The following is a 24,230-nucleotide window of genomic DNA, read 5'->3' on the forward strand; positions in this document are numbered from 1 at the left end:
ATCAAAAGATTTTATATAAAAGATTGACATTTTAGTAATATCAATAGGGGTTCCTAATTTAAATACGAGTACTAAGTCCTTGTTTCATATTAACTAATAAACTATAACTAGTTTTGATGTTTGCAAACAACAAACTTAGAAGGCTCTAAATACAATTTTATTTTCTTATAGGTGTGACCTCATAACTTTTCACTGGGGATATTGATTTTGATGATTGTTTTTTTTTTTTTTTTTTTTTTTTTTTTTTTAAGTATAACTAGTTTTGATGGTTGCAGACAATAAACTTAAAAGGCTCTCAATACGATTTTATTTTCTTATAGGTGTGAGACCTCATAACTTTTCACTGGGAATATTGATTTTGATGATTGTTTGTTTTTTTTAACCAACTTCCAAAAAAGGAGGAGGTTCTCAATTCGACTGTATTTTTTTTTTTTTTTTTTTTTTTTATGTATGTTACATCAGAACTTTTGACTCGTTGGAGCGATTTCGACAAATTTTCTTTTAATCGAAAGGTGGTGTGTGCCAATTGGTCCCATTTAAATTTATTTGAGATCTAACCACTACTTTTCGAGCTATATCTAATAATGCGTTTTTACTTGACGCTTTTTTCGTCGACCTACGTTGTATTATACCGCATAACTTTCTACTGAATGTACGGATTTTGATAATTCTTTTTTTGTTGGAAAGGAGATATCCCAAGCTTAGTAACATGATAAGGAAATCAGGATCTGATGATGAGATCCTAGAGAAATCGAGGGAAACTCTTGAAAATCCGCAATAACTTTTTACTAGGTGTACCGATTTTGATAATTCTTCTTTTGTTGAAAAGAAGATATCCCTAGTTTAGTACCATGATAGGGAAACCAGGATCTGATGATTGGATCCCAGAGAAATCGAGGGAACTTCTTGAAAATCCGCAATAACTTTTTATTCGGTTTACCGATTTTAATGATTTTTAATTTAATCGAAAGCCGAAGTTTATCATGTGGTCACATTTAAATTTCATCGAGATCTGATAACTACTTTTTGAGTAATCTTTGATAATGCGTTGTTACTTGACTATTTTTTCGTCGATCTACGTTGTATTACTCTTCGATGTAATTGAAGTCGGATTTTTTTTCGTTTGCGAGCAAACACAATTATTTCTTAAAACTATAACTAGTTTTGATGGTTGCAGACAAGAAACTTAGAAGGCTCTCAATACGATTTTATTTTCTTATGGGTGTAACCTCATAACTTTTCACTGGGTAAATACGCTTTTGATGGTTGTTTTTTTTTTTTATTGAAAGGTTATGTTTATCATCTGCTCCTGTTTTTGAGCGAGATTTGACTAGTAGTTTTTGATCTCTAATAATACTGGTCGATATAATTTGATTTTTTTTAAATAACGAAACACAATTATTTCACGCCTACATGTGTCGATAGAGATTATTTTAAACATACATTTTATATTCTTTAATTATAATAACCACTATTAAGTATCGAATAACGCATGATATCAACGTATTTCGAAATAATGATCAATATCAAAAAGTAATATGGAGCGTCATATTTCTTCATTGCAAGTTATTATTTTAACTGTAGCTTGTTAGTTGGGAATATTTTCCTGTTTTAATTGAATGTGTTTACCACGATACAGCATCAAGATATTTTATTTCAATGATATATCAACGTACTTTTATGTGATGTAATATAAAAATATGGTTTTACTTTGTGATAATTTAAGCAAATAAAAGAATCTTTACTAAGTAATCATTCTAATGACCATTCTATCTGATTATTTTTAATATATTAAATTAAGTCATAATACTATTCCTTTAGATATCAGATATGTCTGATAATATCTACGTCTGAAAATTACTTCAAACCAAGAAAAACTTTTGGATGATTTTAAATTTACTAATCTTTTAGTAATAAATAAATAAATATCTGCTTGAACCGCATATTTATAAATTAATAAAAAGTTAATAACAACGATAAAATTAACGCAAAAACCAAGTGTATCCACTAGTATAGGGATTAATACAGGAAATGAATTTTATAAGTGCGAAGATAGTTCGAACGATTGAGACGGATATTAAAACTTTTTTAAACGAAAAGTTGAGAAAAGAGGTTTTACTTGAAGCACATATCTTCTAATATATCGTGGATAGAGAAACCGATCATGCAAAGATAAATATTAATATGAGAGCTTCTTTATTTGAAGCATTAATTTTAGAAGCCTATTGCCAAGATTAGATTTATAACTAATTCGTTATCGACAACATTTGCAGAAAATTTTTGTTCTTTTTTCAAATAATATTAAAATTTTGCCGCAGAGATTAAAAATTATAGAGTTAAAATACATTTCATAAAGAAGAAAAGATAGGCTATATTGGATTACAAAAGAAATGTTCTCATATTGTGATTAAAAACACACCAAGTTTTTTTTTTTTTTTATAGAATGGAATCGAATTAAAAAACGAATTTAAAAACGTTCAAGTGCGACTTTTATTTTATTTTTAGTATTTTACACGTTGTTAAATAAATACAATGCAAGTTAACCTTCAATTTACAAAAACAGACTTGTGATTTAAACAACAAAAATATTAGTAAGTATGACTACTCTTTTTCGACTCAGTTGAATCACAAAGGAATTAGAATCACAACAATGCACAAAGGGACTTTAAAAATCGCTCGGAAACTATAAACAAGTGCCGGAGAGAAATGTTTTCTCAAGATACATGAGTGTGTCGTCACACGGATGGAGATTCGTGCGGTGTTGCTAATAGAATAATTAACATTGGAAAGAGCTTTACTTTCCATTTTAAGTATATTTTAGCTTCGTTTCTTTTGGGGCCATGATAGTTTTTGTAATATTACTATATAAAGGTTTGGTTTAAATTAACTTACATGGAATTGTAATGTTATTTTAGTTTCTAAAATGTTATTTTATAAAAAAAAATATATTTAGCTACAACAGTTGGCTCTTACCTCTAACAAAAGTATTAAGTTTCTTACCATAGGTAACAGACGACCATATTATGTAAAAAAAAAATACTAATTAATAATAGATAATATAATAGAAAAAAAGTTTCATTTTATCGCATTTAACCTGTAACATTCCACTGCTGGGCATAGGCCTCTTTCTCCATGCAGGAGTAAGATTGGAGCTTAATCCACCACGCTGCTTCACTGCGGGTTGGCGGATATATTGACGACTATGAGTAACATTCGCTATCAAGTATTTATGATAACAACCGGGACCGACGGCTAAACGTGCTTTTTGAGGCACGGTGGGGAAACCCACAAGGTCAGACATCCAAACCGTAAAGAAATATTTGTATCAATCAAATATCAATCTTGAGCGGGATTCGAACCCACAAACCGTCGGTGTTTTCGGTGACTACTAGCACCACTACACCGAGGCGGTTGTTTCATTTTATCGATATGTACAAAATTTTATCGTATTCTTGTGAAAATTTAATAGATTTTTATTATATTTTAACATCATATTTTAACATCATATAAATGTCACTTATAATAATATATTAAATCATTTAAAAATAAAAATAAATAATAATTGTGTTTGCCGGCAAACGAAAAAAAACCGATTTCTATTACATCAACAAGTAATACACCGTAGGAAGACGGAAAACTAGTTAAGTAAATACGTATTATCAAAGATTACTCTAAAAGTTGCAATCAGATCTCAATAAAATTTAAATGTGACCACATGATAAATATCGCCTTTCGATTAAATTAAAAGTTATCAAAATCGGTGCAAAAACTTATGCGGATTTTCGAGTTTCCCTCGATTTCTCTGAGATTCCATGATCAGATCTTGGTTTTCTTATCATAGTACTACACTAGGGATATCTTATTTCCAACAAAAAAAGAATTATCAAAATCGGTTCATAAACGACGAAGTTATCCCCGAACATATATTGAGAAATATAATAATCTCTTTTTAATTAACTATCCTTTTTTGAACTCGGTTAAAAACTACAGAAAAAAAATGAAAATATATTTAAAGTACATTTTATAATTATTTTTATTTATACACACCTGTAAACTAAGTTAGTTTTTTCCTATAACGAAAACAGTGCAATCAAATCGATGACAAAATCAAATTAACGAAATTCTCGATAAGTTTTATTTTACTACAAAAAAGTATAATTTTTAATTATATTTTGCTGTATGCAAATTGTATATTTTTTTTTTAAATTAAATTGATCAAGTTTAATAATTGTTTAATAAAACAGATAATAAATACAGTTTAAAATTAACTCGACAGATACATAGCCATGTTTTTATCGTCTTACGTTGTTCCAATTTATTTTGAGTTCGTCTAAATTTAACCGGCTTTATGTCCAATTAAGCAAATAATAAATTAATGAAAGATAAAAGTGAATCTATAGCTATAAAGGAAACGTGCTTAATGAACTTGAAAATCGGATCAAATTTTATTGGACACAGGATAACATTAAAGGCGACCAATGCTCACCCGAATATCGATATGATTTAATAAAGATGATCTGTTTTATCTGTAAGATTCGATGATCTACATATTACAGATTTCATTTTGTTTGTTTATTATTATTCCTACTTAATTGTAACAAAAGTGTGTTATGTAATATGATTTATATGTGTGGTTGTAAATATCTATAAATATCGATTCAATGCTGATTAGTTTAAAATGTTATGATGCTGGTAAGCTTAAAATATAATTTTACAGAAACGTTAAGTAAAGGAATCCAATCGTAGATATTATAAATTATGAATTAACCCTTAATTAGGCGCATTAAGAAAATCACACAATTAGTCGCATGGGGTCTCGAGTGACCCCAAAAACAAGATTGAAAAAGGAGTGTATGAAATAAATAAAACAATGATTGGATTATATAAAATATTGGTGTTCTTTATTGTCTTTAACTTTAATAAACACAAATATAGCTCTGACTTAAAATTTAAACAAAAAATGACAAACTTCTAACTACTCCTAAAACTACATAATTTTTAACTTAGCCGATTCGCTTATTTAAAAAAATCATAATAAGTCTCATTAGCCGATTATTTTTATCTGCAATCGACGCAGTATACTCTAAAGTGTTGTTGAGAAACAAATTTACAACACTTATGACATTTTTTTGGCACTTTTTTGTCGTTCTTCCTAGGATACAATGAGCAACGTCCGCGCTTAGATATTGACTGATGCACCGTCTTTTTCATATCATGTGCTTCACGGAGCCATTTTTTTGCTGACGCAGGGACAGAAAGCTGCTAATACGATGCTTTTAGTGACTTTCTATAAGTGCTGCTGCCAATTTAAAAAAAAAAATCTGTCTTGTATGTGTAATATTTTTATTAGCATTCGATCTGAGTATGATAAATGCGTTGATGCCAGATAACTATAGAAGATGACAAAATATAGCCAGATTTCTACTTCTCTTCCAAAATTATAACCAGTGCAAAGTTGTTCATTGCAATCGACATCACTTTTGCCACCGATGATTCAGATGATATAACTTGACTATCTGCGAACTCTTCAATTTTACTACCAGAATCATATGGGAACTATTCACAGCGTTGCCGTTTACTAATTTGTCTTCCGAAGCAGAACTAGCAACATCTTGCTCATCGTCGGCCACCTCCAGCCATTCCAATAACTGCCTATTATTAGCCACTTAAAAAATCAATAAACTGAAAATAAAAGAAAAAGTCTGTGCAAATAAACACAAAAATAGGTAAATTAAATAGCCGGTATATAAATACATATATACTAATATAAAAAATTACCAATTTACGAATATAAACGAAGTAAAAACATAAAAATAAAAACTTACCTCCGCAAAAAAAAAATCACGTAAGTGGTCGCATGGGGTCAGCGCTCTAGAGAAAAGCGACCAGTGCATATGCGTAGATGTTCTGGAAGCGACTGATTTGCGTACCCTGAGGAAAGTTAGGAAGCTAGAGTGAGCATGGGCGCGCTCAAATCTCTCAAAGATATACATTTTTCAATTTGAAATGGCCGTGACCCCATGCGCCTAATTAAGGGTTAAATACATGACTCTTAAAATCAAAATCAAAATCAAAAATAGCTTTATTCAAATAGGCTCTAAGAGCACTTTCGAATCATCATTTTACAAATTAAAACTTTAAAAATAAATTATTATTTTTGTAAAAGTGAAGCTACCACCGATTCGGAATGTAGATTCTGCAGAGAAGAATCGGCAAGAAACTCCGCAATTACTCTTTTGAAAATCATATATAAACTGTGTTTTAGTACAAAATTAGAAACATGTTGCATGAAATACAGCGAAAGTATACTTCTTTAACTATTTGTTATATTTTATTATGTATAAAAGAATCACTTTGGGTATTTCATGCAATCTTTGCTTACTTTTGTGTAAAGCATTATGGTTACTCAGACAGTACCCCGTAAAATCTAATTTAATTTTACAAAAAAAAAAAAAAAATGGTTATATGTACAGTTGGTTTACGGACGATAGTTTAACGTGACAACGTCATAACAAAACATCTCCTCGGACGTATAGGCTAATTGAGTGCAATCGGCGCAAGCCGCAACTATCTATTTTCCATATACTATCATTGAGCGCAATGGGACAGTGAGCGTAACGCAATGAGTCATCCTTTTTCGTACATGTCGGGGGGGCTCTTCGATTTATTAGACGTTGTCATGTCAAAAAATTGAATACAAAAATTCATTATTATAATTTACCCATTACCTAACATTATTATGAATTAGATTAATTAAATAATATAATTAACAAAAACAATAAACAGTCAAAGCTTGATTCAATTATTTATTTTTAAGTATGTTGGACTGATATTTTCGTGAATTTCCTATCCTTTAGAATATCTTTAAAAGTTTTCGTTACAAAATTATCCTTTTTTTAACGTATTTTACGAAAGATGATAAATCCAAGTAGAAGTTATAGAAGAAGTATATATATATATATATATATATATATATATATATATATATATATATATATATATATATATGTATATATATATAAGACACTAGCTGTACCCTACACGCGTAGCTAAGTTTTCTTTTGTTATTGTTTTTTTGGCCGTACCAACTCAGAAACCTTTGTGGGCTCATGCACAACACTTTGCTGAAGATCATGATATGATCAAATGCATAGTTTACGATTCTATAAAGGACATACAGACAATCATTTATATTACATAGATTAATCACATAAATAGTAGTCACATAAATCGATGTAATTATCTGCATCTCGCCAATATTCTCCATAGGCAATATGTTAAATTTCAATTTTTTAATAATTTTTTAACAATAAACTTTCGTCAGATCTATTCAAAAATAAATATATATATTTAGACGCATGTGGTAGTAATTCATAACATATTAAAAAAAACTAGCTTTTAATCTTTATAAGTGCATTTATGTCCGAACAGCCTTATATTTTCAAGATAATTTAGAAAATTTTGGGCTCAATATACAAAAAAATAATGCTAAACCACTAGGCAACACTATATATAATTGATGTGAGGTTATATTAAAAGGGCTACAAAATGCAGCGACACATGTATTGTCTTAAAGGACGAACTAAAGTTACGTTTTTTCCCTCTCAAATGTCGGACAAGAAACAGACTCGCACAGTGCCTCTTTGTGGAGTGTTCTCGACTCGACAGTGACATGTCACGCTACAGCCTCCGTTTTGATGAAGGACACTTGCGTATTACGGTTTCGGGACTTCAGAATTTTCACATATTTCACTGACGTGATCGCAGAAAGGAACGTTTTTTGATATGAACATCTGACGTATTTTTGTTTTTAATGTTATTAATAATAAATCTCAACTTCAAAGTAACTAAGAGTCAGGAAAACGTCTACCCCTTTTTAACATTTTTAACCGACTTCAAAAAAAGAAGGAGGTTACTCAATTCGACCGTATATATTTTTTTTTTTTTTTTATGTATGTTCGGAGATAACTTCTTCGTTTATGAACCGATTTTGATAATTCTTTTTTTGTTGGAAAGGAGATATTCATAATTTGGTACCATGATAAGGAAACCAGGATCTGATGATGGGATCCCAGAGAAATCGAGGGAAACTTTCAAAAATCGTAAGGGTGACTAGTAAATTTAACCATGTTTTCATTAAGCACTATAAAGCACTACTATTTAATAAAGGTCTGGAGTCGATCTGATGATGAAGAAGAAAGATAGTCGAGGGAACTCTTCAACAATTTATAGCAATTACCTGCTTTTTGAACTTAATTCGTTTTTATTGATGAGAACTTTGCACCTGTATGAGTTATAAGTGCCATTACAGTCTGATGATGGAGACAAAAGTTAGTCGAGGGAACTCTTTAACGATTTATAGCAATTACCTGCTGTTTGAACTTAATTCGTTTCTATTGATGAGAACTTTGCATATATATGAGTTATAAGTGCCATTTCAGTCTGATGATGGAGACGAAAGATAGTCGAGGGTATTCTTCAAAGACTTATAGCAATTACCTGCTGTTTGAACTTAATTCGTTTCTATTGATGAGAACTTTGCACCTATATGAGTTACAAGTGCCATTAAAGTCTGATGATGGAGACGAAAGATAGTCGAGGGAACTTTTCAACGATTTATAGCAATTACCTGCTGTGTGATCATCTGTGTCGCAGGACCAGGTTTGATGATGTAGACCATAAACACTCGAGGGAATTTCTCAACAATTTACAACAGTTACCTTTTGCTGTTTGACGACCGCTTTGATATAATGGTGCATGTGCCGTGTCGGCGGCGCCTAAACACCGACGGTCGCGGGTTCTATTCCCACTCGGAGTGGATATTTATGTTTATAGAAATATTTATTTTCGGTCTAGTTGTTGATCCTTGTGGTTCTCCCAACCTAGCCTCAGAGAACACGCTAGGCTGTCAGTCCCGGTTGTTATTAGGTACACCTGATAGCGAACTTTACTCATAGTATGTCGACGCGTCAGCGCAGCGGTCACAGCACCGGCTGTTGCGTTGGCGTTAGTGGGTTCAATCCCCGCGCACGACAGACATTTGTATTGGCCATATAGATGTTTGTCATGATCTGGGTGTTTGTGCTTGTGTATTGTGTATTTTTCCGAACCCCCGACATAAAAGAAAAAGCATCCTTGTTAGGTCTACCCATCACTAAAAATTGTAAAATAAAATAATTTTTAACAAAAAAAAAAACCGACTTCAAAAATGAAACTAAAAAGTGAAAAATAAATTTACTTAGTACAAAGTAATTCGTATTTTGATTTAGTTAATCAGAAATGATTAAATAAATATTTTATAATTTTGAAGTTGGTGCCAAGTAAATACTACAACAACCTGGCTACAATAACAAATACAAACAACACACACACACAACAAACAAGTACAAAAAATATTATTAGATATGTCAAAACAATAACAGAATAATAACAGTATTCAACCTAATAGTCAATGAAACAAATTATGAAAGAAAACTGAATATAACTTACGAGTAGATACTAGAGTAGATTGTTTTACTTGGCACCGACTTAAAATTATAAAATATTTATTTAATCATTTCTGATTAACTAAATCAAAATACGAATTACTTTGTACTAAGTAAATTTATTTTTCACTTTTTAGTTTCATTTTTGAAGTCGGTTTTTTTTTTGTTAAAAATTATTTTTATATAGTTTTGTTTCTTTGTTGTTGTGTACTATATATTATTATATATTGGGTAGAAATGTTCGGGTGGTGGTTATAATAATAATAATAATATTAATAAATACTCTTTATTGTACACTACAAAGAAACGTTACATAAAGGGATACATACGAAGGAAGATGTACAAAGGCGGTCTTATCGCTAAGAGCGATTTCTCCCAGACAACCTTAGGGTACAGGACAGGGCATATAAAATGAGAAGCGGTAGGGAAGTGTACAAATAGTTGATAAAGAATTGGCATGGAGTTTAGAAGTTATATGATATAAAAATAAGTAAATATGTAGTAACATATAATACATATATATATATATATATATATATATATATATATATATATATATATATACATATAATTATACATTTATATAAACAATGCATATAAATTACTTCACACATACACTATATATACTACATACACCAATACTACATAATATATTGCGAAGATGATATTTAACAGTTATTTAGGGACAAAAATGAGCCTTTAGATATTTTTTAAAACAGAATAGAGATTGAGCTTGCCTAATAGAAAGAGAAAGAGTATTCCAAAGTTGTATAGCTTTTACAGAGAAGGTGTTTGAATAAAAGGAAGTAGTATGGGAAGGAGTTTTGAGTATTAAGGTTGAAGATGACCTGAGTGAACGCTCATGAGTGTCACAGAGAAATTCGAAGCGATTTTTTAGGTAAAGAAGAGTATCTGGATGGAAAAGCATACAATAAAGCAAAGAGAGGATGTGAGTATTCCTGCGAGAGCGGATAGGCAGCCACTTGAGTTGATTACGAAAATCGGATAACATGGTCATATTTGCGAAGACCAAATATGAACCGTATGCAGAGATTCTGGAGGCGTTCAAGCTTATTTAGCTGCTCCTCCTTAAGATCTAGGTAACAAATATCAGCATAGTCAAGAATTGGTAGTAGGAGTGACTGTGCTAACGCAATTTTGGTAGACACAGGAAGGAAGTATTGAAACCGGCGGAGAGATCCGATAGCTGCGAATAATTTGCGACTCAACTCACTTAGTTGATGTGTCCACGAGAGGTGACTGACAAACATTACACCGAGGTTTTTTACTTTTTCGCTGTAATTAATCGCAGTATTATTATATCCCACCAAAAACATTTTCATGTAAAATGTTGCCAAGACGAGATCATATGGCTCGCACTGTCAAAAAGTTATCAGATCTCATGTAGAGCCAAGCTTCTAACTCTACACGCCCTAACTCTACAAGCCCTAACTTCACAAACTCTACACCTTAGTCAAAATGTGTGGCTTGGCCGTTTCGCTACCGTCACGTGGGCGTAAGGTGAAAATTCTTGTCACTGTTTTTTACTTTTCTGTCATACAATAGTTCTATTAAAGAAAAAATAAAAAGAAGAAGAATAATTGATATACATATAATACAAATAAAAATAAAAAGAGAAAATATATTTTTATAAATGAGACAGGAAAGTCGTCATCTACAAAATCGGCAGCCGGTAGTAACGAAACGGCCAAGCCACATATTTTGACTAAGGTGTAGAGTTTGTGAAGTTAGGGCTTGTAGAGTTAGGGCGTGTAGAGTTAGAAGCTTGGCTCTACATGAGATCTGATAACTTTTTGACAGTGCGAGCCATATGATCTCGTCTTGGCAACATTTTACATGAAAATGTTTTTGGTGGGATTTCACTTCTTTTTGTAAGTTGCTTATGACAATATTATAGTTGCATTTTACCTCCGACACATTTTATACCATAAATATTATCCAATCTTCACCATATTCGGTTTAAGCACGCTGTTTTTGATTTTATGTTGAACTGATATGCAAACGGTGATCTCCGCCAAAACTTAAATACCAAAAGTACAAAATGTAAATTTTCGACATAAACTAATAACCGATTTTTATTTTTTATGCATTTTATGATTATTATTAATAACAAGGAGTCCCTATATCAATTTTCAGACCTCTAGCATCAAAATTTGCGGAAGTCTCATACAAACTTCCATCCCCTAGTTTAAGGGGTTGGGGGGTAAAAGTTCCAAGTTTTAGAATTTTTTTGTTGTTTGTGTACTAATATTAGCTTATATACCAAATTTCAACTTTCTGGGACTTCAGGAAGTACTCTAAGAATTTTGATGATCATCAGTGAGTGACGAAATCGGGGATTTTAAGATATCAATAAAATCTAAAGTATAAGAACTATGCAATTGAAACTTTATATGTTTAATAAGTTCACTATTGACATCATATCCCCAGAATTTTGTTTATCTAGTATAATCCAAACCCAAGTTATGAGGGTGCAAAAAAACGACGAAGCACTTCGAGAAAAGATAGGTAGTGCTTTTCGTTTTTTTTTTTTTTTTTTTTTTTTTTTTTGTCTTGGCGGGGGCACTACCGTGCCCCCTGAAATGACGGGTGGTATAAGTGATCAGTCAATTCGAGCTACTAGTTGTGAACTACCGATGATAATAACTTGACACTTAGACGGATTAACATTTAGACCGTAAGATTTACTCCAACTATAAATGCTTTTTAAGTCACTATTTAACTTTTTTATGGAGGTTGGTAAGTCAACTAACTTCCCATGGGAATAAATTTGGAGATCGTCTCTATACAGGTGGTAGGAAGAAGATATATGAGGACCGAGAGAGTTTATGAAGATTGAAAGTTGGTTACCAAGATTTTAAGTGACTAACGCCATACTTACCATAACTATAGCACGAGAGGCTCAACACGATTTGTTTTTTGAAGAAATAATAATTATGGTTTGCTTGCCCACGAAAAAAAAACGACTTCAATTATAACGACAAGCAATGCTACGTAGGTAGACGAAAAAGTAGTCAAGTAAATACGCGTTATCAAAGATTACTTAAAAGTACTCATCAGGTATCGATAAAATTTAATCGAAACCACATTACAAGCCTCTTTTTTAATTAAAAAAATAAATTCTTGAAATCGGTTCCTCCAGTAATAAGTTATGAGGTACAATAGAAAGTAGATCGACGGAAAAATAGTCAAATAAATACGTATTACTAGCGATAACTCAAAAAGTACAAGTCAGATCTCTAACAAATTTCAGTCAACAGTACTGAGGTGATATACATAAAAAATAAGTCGAATTGAGAACCTTCTCCTTCATTTCAAGTCGGTTAAAAAGAAGGTATAATGGATAAGCGGGATTAAAAGCTCTAAAAGTAAGACAAACGTAGCCTTAGCAGTTGAACATTTACAGACTATTTCAGTAAGGTTGAGCTTAGTTCAGACATGACTAGTATATTCTAAATGTTTTCAAATATCATCTACAAAATTGTAGCAAGTAAATAAAATCGCAACTTGTCATATAATTTGATGCCTTAAGGAAAACGCATCAAAAGCTTTTGATAAAAATACGTATTATATTATATTTCATTTCACAGAATGAATACGTAAGTAACATAAATATTCTATTCATTTAAAAATCCAAAAGTATCAAAGCGTGTGACGTGCTATTAATTTTGTTTATATTTACAGAATCATTCAGTCAATATAAAATATTCATAAAAGTAATTGAAAACATTAAAATTAGATTTATTTTCAAAGTAAATACTACATCACGAGATAGATCGAAAACGGAATTTTAGATACATTTAGACGTTATCCCTTCCATAGTATTGAGAGCACGTAGCCTTGTCGATACAAATAATTCAAACTGTGTCTTACACCTAATGTTCTGTAGTCCTTTAAGATTTTTCGCTTTTCAAATACTGTACAAAATTAAAATTTGTAAATAAAAATTTACCACTGGCTTTTGTATCTTAATAAATTTTACTAAAGCTGTACAGGTTGACATTTATTATCATTTTTATAGACTTGAAGTGGAAATGGTATTTCTTTTTTTAATGAATAATAAATTATCTCATTTATTTTATTAAGTTTTTTATGTGAACGAATATTTTTTGAAGCGCGTAACTATTACAAAACAACTTGAGGAAGATACCTGACGCTTTACCAGGATGTCACGATGATGATCGTTTTAGTAGTTATCAAAGTTTGTTAATTTTGATTAAAGAAATGTCTTTAGTTAATGAAACTCAACTCTAAGAGATATTCAATGTACTACCATACATTTTGTACAACATCAATTAGGAGAGTTAACATATCGGTTAAATATACCGAAATTAGTTTTTTTTTTTTGAGAAATAATATGAAATAAATGAATCTTAGGGTATAAAAATGCAACGACCATTCTTGTGTAGTGGTGCGGGTAGGCGCCTTAAACATCGACGGTTTGTGGATTTGATTCCCGGCTGGCATGAATACTTGTATTTATTAAATATTTCTTTCCAGTTTGGATGTCTGTCCTAGTGGGTCTACCCACTGTGCCTCGAAGAGCACGATAAGCTGTCGGTTTCAGTTATTATCACAAATATCTGGAATATATCTGCCAACCCGTAGTAAGGCAGCGTGGTGGATTAAACTTATATTCTTATCCTGCATGGAGGTGGCCAGCAGTGAGATATTACAGGGTCAATCGTGAGGGAATAGACCTGCAGTCTTGGAACATTAGATCTGTATGTATATTTATTCACATTAAGAAAAAGTTAGCCACACTCCTTGACTAATGAAATCATTAAGTTACAACCTCCTGTTGTAAATAAACTCGTCGAAGTAAAGTATTCAGACAGGCGTTCTAGATATTTTTTATTAGCAAACAAGAAACACAAGAGTTTAAATCTAATTTAAACCGACCATCATTTGATATCGACTCCTGAGGTCGATTGAGGCTCCTGTCGATCGAGGCATCTTTAACTTAGCCTTTTCTTTCAGAAAATCAATCCAAAGTTCTAGGAATTAATTAAGAAACTGTATCCATAAATTTGTCATCACGAGAACCCTTTACAAATGGCTTTGACGAAATTCGGGCTTAGACGAAATTCGAAGCCTTATTGATATCGGATTTTCAGAAATGCAAATATAATTATTCCGAGACGGCTATGGTGGTGACCGTTTAATAAACTACTTTTACGGAGAACAGAAAAAGGTACATTTACATGATTATAAATTTATGTTGTTTTATAGATTGTAAAGTATTTTAGCAGTTAAGACTATTTATATTCAATCATTTATTAATGCTTTCATCCCTTTAAGTTTTAAGTCTATAATATATATAAAAGCGAAAGGTCACTCATCACGAAATCTTCAAAACTATAACACCTACAAACTTGAAATTTGGCACGTAGGTTCCTTATAGGGCGTAAACATCCGCTGAGAACGGATTTTACGAAACTCGACCCCTAAAGGGATAAAATAGGGTTGAAAGTTTGTATGAAAGTCCTATGTTTTTGAAGTAAGATACTTGAAATTTAAAATGTATGGTCTATAGATGGTGATAAGATGTCCAAATAATGTATCTTTAGAAACCAACTCCCTTTTGGGGTTAAAACGGGGGATGGTAGGTTGACTCACTCATCACGAAATCTCCGAAACTATGACACCTACATACTTGAAATTTGGCAAGTAGGTTTTGTATAGGACGTAAACATCCGCTAAGAACGAATTTTACGAAACTCGACACCTAAGAGGATAAGACGGGGGTCAGAAGTTTGTATGAAAGGCCTATGTTTTTAAAGTAAGAGACGCAATTTAAAATGTATGCTCCATAGATGGTGAAAAGGAGTCCAAATAATGCATCGTAATCTATATATATAAAAGAGAAAGGTCACTGACTCACTCATCACGAGAACTCAAAAACCGCTGGATGGTCAAACAACGGACAAAGATGAAATTTAGCAGGGAGGTAGATTATAGTTAGTAAACGTCCGCTAAGAAGAGATTTTTTGATATTCCACTGCTAAGGGCGTTTGATTGGGGTTGATAGTTTGTATGAAACATATACAGCTGCTATAAGTTCGCCTGATATGTTATTTATACTGCATCCTGAAAATAAATCTAAAAATGTGGTATATAGATAGAGAGGTTTTATAAAAATAACTATTAAATTATACTAAATTGTGCCTTTTAAAAAGTTACTCAGTGTGATATAAGCATTTCAAGTGACTGATATAAAAAAAAAATTGCATTTAGCATCTTAATAGCAATACTTATCTTCATAACCACGCGGACGTAGTCGCGGGCAACAGTTAGTGTATTATAAAACAAAGTCCCCAAAAATGTATGTGATCGATTCCCTCAAAATCTACTAGACGGATTTTCATGTGGTTTCACCAATCGAGAGAGAGCTTCAAGAGGAAGATTTACGGAACGGCTAAGCCGATTTTGATGAGAGTTTCACTGGAAGTTTGCCGGGAAAACTTTGTGACACGCTGATTTCAACGCGGGCGAAGCCGCGGGTACAGCTAGTTTTATATATGAATATAAAACGAATTTGTCACATTTTGTTATACTAGCAATACCCGTGTGAATAATTTGCACTAAATTAGTATAATAAATGTCAATCATGTTGACTTTGTTTCAAAATTAAAGCCGTCATATATATATATATATATATATATATATATATATATATATATATATATATATATATACATAAATAATTTACAAAAAAAGCAATAACAAATTTTTTTGTTGTATATTTGTTAGTATTTTGTAGTTGTTGTCGCCGATAGAGCAAGCTATTATCTATAAAACGATTTATCATTTATGAGGAGTAATTGTGAGGCTTTTTCTAAAAACGGAGGCAAATAACCTTAGCGTATTTATATATATATGATGATCCTATTATAGTTTTTTTGAATATTATATATATTAAAATTTATTTACCTTTCTGTCTCACTCACCAACTTTTAATTTTTATCTGATTTGAAGTTTTAGGCCATAAAACGTCATGGTTTGCTAATAGGAGGTAAATATACACTTAAAAAATAGCTACAACTATCGCGTACGTCTCGTATAGAAATACACAAAATTATAAAGGAAACCGTGAATATCCAAGCTCGGGATTTAGCGCTTGTAATAAGCGCTGACCATTCCAATTTTAGTACAACTATAACTCGTAACCGCTTCAACGTATCGATCATCAATTTTATTCGTAAACATCGCTTATAAACTGTTTTATGTGGATAACTTTTATAGTTAAGAATTCTGATGTTATGGTCAATGTATTTTTATGATACATTGGAAGTCGGTTTATATTTTTTTCTTACTTTAGATTAAATGATTTATCTCAAGATATAAATTTAAAAAAGGTACTTAATAATCTGGTATATTTAATTAAAAAAGGTATAAGCATGTGTACTGTGTGGCTACGGTACTAAAGAATATAGCCAACCCCTCTCTTCCCGTGGGTGTCGTAAGAGGCGACTAAGGGATAATACAGTTCCGCTACCACCTTGGAACTTAAAACGCCGACCGGTAACGGGATAACCATCCAACTGCTGGCTTTGAAATACACAGGCCGAAGACGGGCAGCAGCGTCTTCGGTGCCACAAAACCAGCTCTGCGGTCACCAACCCGCCTGCCAGCGTGGTGACTATGGGTAACTCACAGGAGTTCACGCCATTTTTGGCGCGAACTTGTTGAGGCCTATGTCCAGCAGTCGACTGCGATAGGCTGAAGTGATGATGGTGATGAATAAAACTTTCAATGAACACGATAGTGTTTATGCCATAAATCATGAATTAAAAATCGCGTTTAAATAATGAGTTTGAAATCTTTAATATCCAATTTCATAATATGAAATATTTAAAATTACGAACATTCCATTTAATATAATACATCGGTTAATTTATTACCCGACTGTATATCAATCGAAAATGAAATACGTTCGACCGCTGACAGATTTTATAGATATATCAATCCATTAATTTATTTTCAAAAATTCATTTCTATTTACCATTTGTAAATAAATTATGTATAATGTTTATATTAAGTATTATATGTACTCACATGTTTCACTCATATATTTAAAGTATAAAAAAAGCGATAAAAGGTTCTAAGTTTTTTTTTTTTTTAATAAAAAAAAGTGTTAAATGTAATAATTTGAAACAACTTTTTAACTGAGGTAGGGCACAGCAGGAATTTCCTGCTCAAAATATGGAGCAGCCTGACTGGGGTAGTACCTCGACCTTACAGAAGATCACAGCAAAATAATACTGTTTTCAAGCAGTATTGTGTTCCTGTTGGTGAGTAAGGTGACCAGAGCTCCTGGGGGGATTGGGGATTGGACCGGCAACGCGCTTGCGATGCCTCTGGTGTTGCAGGTGTCTATAAGCTACGGTAATCGCTTACCATCAGGTGAGCCGTACGCTTGTTTGCCGACCTAGTGACATAAAAAAAAAAGAAAAAAAAACTGTGTTACTTCATAGTAATTTATTTCTTACAAGTTCGATGTGGAATTGTGTATTTAAATATTTGTTATAAATGTGTTCTCATCTAAGTAATAATAATGTCTTAGTGTATTAAAACTAGTTGTGTATTTAAAACTTGATACAATTAAAATATCTTCTAAATTCCATTACAACAATGTCCATATCAAGAGTAACAGTCGTTATCAAGTAGTTTTGATAACAATCAGGATCGACAATGACAAACCAGAGAAGAAGCTACAAATACCTACTCCTACTGAAATGCTACCTCTAATAGTCAGCGTCGGCGTTTTTGTCTACAGATTTTTTATATATATCTGTTAAAGGAAAACATGGTTGCGAAACTAGCACGTTACGGAAGGAATCCTGTAACATGTATATCCGTTCCACTAAAACATGATATCCGCCCTTTTCTTAATAGATTCGGACCCTTGTTAAATGATGTCCTTTGAAAGATGTTAATATTTTGACCATTTATATTTATATTTTATTTAGAATATCTTTTACGTTATATTACTACAGTAAAAGGCAAGCTCAGCATATAATATACACAATTTTTACAAAAAAAGTATTAGTAAATTAAGTATGAATATGACAATTAAACTATTTAAATAACCGGCTAAGTGCGATTTGGACTCACGCACCGATGGTTCCGTACAAACGAAATTATTAAAAATATTTTTATTATATGATGTAACAAAAAATTTATGCTTTTCGCAATTTTTACCTTTATCTGTGGTATAAGTCGTTGCTTCGTACCAAATTCCAAGATTCTGTGTTCACGGGAACTACCTTGTAGTTTTTGATTCCCTTGCGAGTGTCGAAAATTTGCAGCATAAACGGCTGTATCTTTTGATTGCGTTGGCTTAGAAGTTTGACTTTTTCACAGATCCAAGGGACAGTTGACCTGAGTATTTGATATAGATTTCAGTTTGATACCTCCATGGTCCATTCCTGAGAAAAAGGGTCTTGACAGACAGACGGACAACAAAATGATGAAGATGAAATTCCGTTTTTTTCTCTTGAGGTACGGGACCCTAAAAAGGTCAAGAAATAACGAGAGCATGAAATAGAAAGATCTTTCTTCTACACGGAGAAAGAAGATTATGCTCATCAGTGGGCATGTTATAGACTGTATCGTTCTGAAACAGAAAAAATAAAAAATAAATAAAACCTTTACCCTAGACAGCCTCCAGTAGAATATAGCAATTTCGGAAACACAGAAATTATGAACATAATATATGGTAAACCCAGACAATGACATATGGTTTATACAAACATTAGCCATGAGTTGGAACGATCTATCAAACCAACTATCCTCAACGTAAACACCGAGTTGATATGACCATTGCACCAGCACGTTATCAAATTACGTTTGTTCTAGAACTCTTAAATTTTCGGAAGGCGACAAATACCGAGATTATACTGTTCCGAGTTTGTACTCTTAAATTTTTGGAAGACGACCCCACACTAAAATATCTCACTTGATTGATCTTTACGATCGCAAAACTTTCCCGTTCCCAAAACAAGGTCAATATTTCATTACAGAAGAACAATTCCATTCAACACTCTCTCGAGAACCATTTACATATCTACAAACGTTTTACATCCAAAGCGTCTCATATCCGAAAATATCCTTATATGACAAGGAAGGATGACAAACAGCAACGCTCCCAGGCCACTGATTTTTGAATAAAACTCTTTACACGTACGAAGTTAACATGCTATTTTGTGTCTTATATTATTAGATATACGTGCTGAAATTCGTTGAAACGTTCCTGTGAAATTTAGGCACGTTTTTAACTCTTATGTGTGTAGTAAATGTGACAATTTTAACAGCGCTGTAGATTCCGTTTTGTTTAAAGGAGGCTGTATTTAAACAACATTATCCGGTTTAATTAAAAAGGTGTAAGATTTATATCGGTATAGCGTGTTTTTTGTTTACGTCTCGCTTTGTGCGTGTTTTAATATACTTACATTGTTTATAATGTTTATGCTAATCTGTTGTTTATAATAAAGCGATAAAAGGATTTATATTTTTATAAAATATATATTTCTTTATAATTACGAGAACATTGTTTAGAAAATAATGTAACCGTTGTTGTAACTTTGAATAGTAAAATTGAAACGCTATAATAATAAATTTGATCTTGCATCGGTTATTTCATATAATAACTATTGAAGAGTAACGCAATAATATCGAACTTGATTTTTTCTTTCAAAAAAATCTATTCAAATGAAGTTGATATAAGTTCAAATTAGAGCAATATTTACGGAACGTTACAAGCTTCTAAATATTACATTTAATAGTAGACAAAAAAAAAAGAATAAAATCAAAAAAACTTTATTCAAATAAGCCCCATGATCACTTTCGATTTGTCATTTTACAAATTAAAATTTTAAAAGTGATTATTATTTTAAAGCTACCACCGATTCGGAATACTTTATCGACTAAACATCATCACTAACCCGTTGTCCTACATGACCTGAAGTGATATGATTAAATACAAAAATAAATTAATATATAAGTGACCAAGTTTAAGTTTTATATTCCTAACTTTTGATTTTGCATTATTGTTAAGTTACCTGTTTTGATTTTAGTTTTTTTTGTGTAATGCATGCTATGTCGACATCTAGTAGACTAAATTGTACATACATACTTTACACTTTGTCCTTTACTTTATATGTCTATATTAAACGATTGTAGTCAGTTTTGTGGACTAATAAAAAAAGTACGTTATTATAATTATTATATTGTTTTATCCATAATTTGCTTAAATTTTCGGAATATGAAGACGTTAAAACACGTCAAGCCGTGACGCTTCACAACGATTCACAATTTCTTAAGCTGGCACACAACTATACTATCATATGTGTACATATATTTCTTTTTTATATATTTATGTATGTCTGTCGATTACTGGTTGTTGGCAGTCACTGGAAATAATTAATCAACTGTAATTGTCCCTGTTCATGATGAAAGCAAATGTCCAAACCAGATTCATTAAGATCCTTCAATGTTGTATTGTCAGCAGATGCAGACGACCCGTTGGCGCAATGGTTGACGCACTGGCTGTTGCGCCAGCGGTCGCGGGTTCGATTCCCGCTCACGACGGATACTTATATCGACCGTATAGATGTTAGTCGTGGTCTGGGCGTTGTGTTTGTGTATTGTATGTTTTTCCGGACCGCCAGCACAGGAGAAAATCCTACTGGGGGATCCGTTGAGTGTGTATCGTTTATAGATATATAGAAGATAACTTATATACGCATAAATAATGCATATGCAAAACAATGGATGTCCATATGGATGATTTTTTATGAAAATTTTAAACGTCTTGAAAAAATGTACATTACAGGAGATACTGAATGTCGCTTCAGACTGTAATATACCACTACTGGGCATAAGCCTCTTTCCCCATGTAAGAGAAGGATCAAAGCTTAATCCACCACGCTGCTCCAATGCGGGTTGGCGGATATATTCCCTACTATGAGTAACGATCGCTATCAGGTGTACATTATAACAACCGGGACTGACGGCTTAACGTACTTAAGGCACGGTGGGGAGACCCACAAGGACTGTACAAACACCCAGACCACGGCAAACACCTGTATGGCCAATATAAATGTTTGTCATGTGCGGGGATCGAACCCGCAACCGCCAGCGCAACAGGTACAAGCCATAGCTGTAACCGTTGCGCCAACGCGGCGGCGAGATACTGAATAAATATTCGCTTATCCACAGAGTGACGGATTAATTTAGAATTTTTCTCCTTAATAGAAAAAAGAATAGTAGTAGTGACATGTTTATAAGCCGATGTAAGATAAGGGACGAAAAAGGAAAGGTAAGTGAGGCGTTTACGTTGATTAGGGGCGGAGACAGGTCAGTTAAAATATAGACTCCTCGAATGTGGTCAAGTGAGATATTTTCATACCTAAGAGGCCTACCTTCTTTAGTATGATAATCATATTATTATTTTTATAAAAAAAATTGTGTGTACGTAATTTGAATAACGTTACTTTCAATATATTTATCAGATATATTACCGATTTGATTACACATTATTTTCTAATGTTTACGCGAATTTTACTCATTACAATAAAACAACTTTTTCGGATAGACGGGAGGACTTCCCGTGACCATGGTTGCTGTAAAGTATCCGAAACGTCGGGCATTTAAAAAACTTAATAAACCGCGATAAAATTCGAAAAGTTATGATTTAATCATTGTAATGATTTGATTTTTTTTTTCTTGAACAGAAATGATTTTCTGCGATGTTTTTAATGCCTGATAAAAAAGCTATTTAAAAACTCTTAATTTTCCTATTATTCTTATAACATAAGTGACTAGCCATTAAGGTCATAAAATTAGGTGAAAACGCATTCTTCCAGTAAAAGCTCAATGTTTAGCCTATGGCACTTATTCAGTGACCGTATCCTTAACGCGCCGTTACAAAAGGGGTAAAGTTGACAGAGAAATATTAATGTTTTTTATGGGACAAGTTCTACGAGACTTGCGAGTCCGAAAATGTTTTATGTTTATTCAACTTTCGACTTCGTTTCGAGTATGAATAAATGTTGCAAACTTTGCTCATTTGCGTTTAAAACTGACTTTCGCGCTAGTAATTTCATAAAAAAGACAATACAAATATGGAGGGTTTGAGCGTATATTTTTCAATTAGTTATGAAGTTAATATTTTTCACATTATTTCTCTACTAAACAAGAAACTCATTTGTTTTTAGTGAAGCATTTATAGGTATTAGGTTCATAAAATTAGAACAAAATATTTTTTTTTCAACATTCAACAGACTTTTATTAAAAACACGGTTTTTGAAAAAATCTTACACGTGATTATACGTATACTAGCTGTGCCCGCGGCTTCGCCCGCGTTGAAATCAGTTTGTCACAAAGTTTTCCCGACAAACTTTCAGTGAAACTCTCATCAAAATCGGCTTTGCCGTTCCGTAAACCTTCCTCTTGAAGCCCTCTCTCCATTTGTGAAACCGCATGAAAATCCGTTAAGTAGATTTTGAGGGAATCGGTCACATACGCTTTTGGGAACTTTGTTTTATAATACACTAACTGTTGCCCGCGACTACGTCCGCGTGGTTATGAAGATATGCATTACTATTAAGATGCTTAACGCAAATTATTTTTTTATTTCAGTCACTTGAAATGCTTATCACTCTGAGTAACTTTTTCAAAGGCACAATTTAGTATAATTTAATAGTTATTTTTATAAAACCTCTCTATACGCCACATTTTTAGTTTTATTTTCAGGCTGCAGTATGAATAACCTATCAGGCGAACTTGTTGCTACTGTATATGTTTCATACAAACTATCAACCCCAATTAAACCCCCTTAGCGATGGAATATCGCAAAATCCGTTCTTAGCGGACGTCTACTAACTATAATCTACCTCCCTGCCAAATTTCATCTTTGTCCATCTTGGATGGATGGACCATCCAGCGGTTTTTGAGTTCTCGTGATGTCAATCAGTGACCTTTCTCTTTTATATATATAGATTACGATGTATTATTTGGACACTTCCTCGCCATCTATAGAGCATACATTTTAAATTTCAAGTCTCTTACCTTAATAACATATGACTTTCATAAAAACTTCCAAACCCCGTTTTATCCCTTTATGGATCGAGTTTCGTAAAATACGTTCTCAGCGGATGTTTACGCCCTATAAGGAACCTATCTGCAAAATTTCAAGTTTGTAGCTGTTATAGTTTCAGAGATTTCGTGATGAGTGAGTCAACCTACCATACCCTATTTTAACCCCAAAAGGGAGTTGATTTCTAAAGATACATTATTTGAACACCTTCTCAACATCTATAGAGCATACATTTTAAATTTCAAGTCTCTTACTTCAAAAACATAGGACTCTCATACAAACTTCCAACCCCCATTTTACCCCCTTAGGGGTTAAGTTTCGTAAAATCCGTTCTTAGCGGATGTTTACGTCCTACTTGCCTACTTGCCAAAGCTACTAGTCTACTGCCAAATTTCAAGTTTGTAGGTGTTATAGTTTCGGAGATTTCGTGATTAATGACCTTTCGCGTTTATATATATTATAGATAGATAGAATTACAACTAAAAAATAAAATTACTCGAAAACATGCCAATGTCTCAGTAAAATAAGAACACACTCTTATATTTTTAAAAGCTTATTACTAAAAATTCGATTCACTTCGGAGTAAGCAGATATACAATTACATTATAAAATGTAATATAGAA

At 32.4% G+C, this 24,230-nt stretch overlaps 1 long non-coding RNA gene across 1 annotated transcript; it reads right to left on the reverse strand.

Moving 5' to 3' along the window:
* Positions 1 to 1,204: 1,204 nt before the first annotated feature.
* On the reverse strand, positions 1,205 to 20,715 carry LOC123661099. The gene is made up of 4 exons (XR_006744292.1): positions 20,644 to 20,715; positions 15,223 to 15,226; positions 12,460 to 12,472; positions 1,205 to 1,215 (listed from the first exon to the last, which is right to left on the reverse strand). It is a non-coding gene; the product is annotated as an uncharacterized LOC123661099 (long non-coding RNA).
* Positions 20,716 to 24,230: the final 3,515 nt, after the last annotated feature.

The sequence above is a fragment of the Melitaea cinxia genome, chromosome 16, assembly GCF_905220565.1.
Source record: "Melitaea cinxia chromosome 16, ilMelCinx1.1, whole genome shotgun sequence".
Lineage (NCBI taxonomy): Eukaryota > Metazoa > Arthropoda > Insecta > Lepidoptera > Nymphalidae > Melitaea > Melitaea cinxia.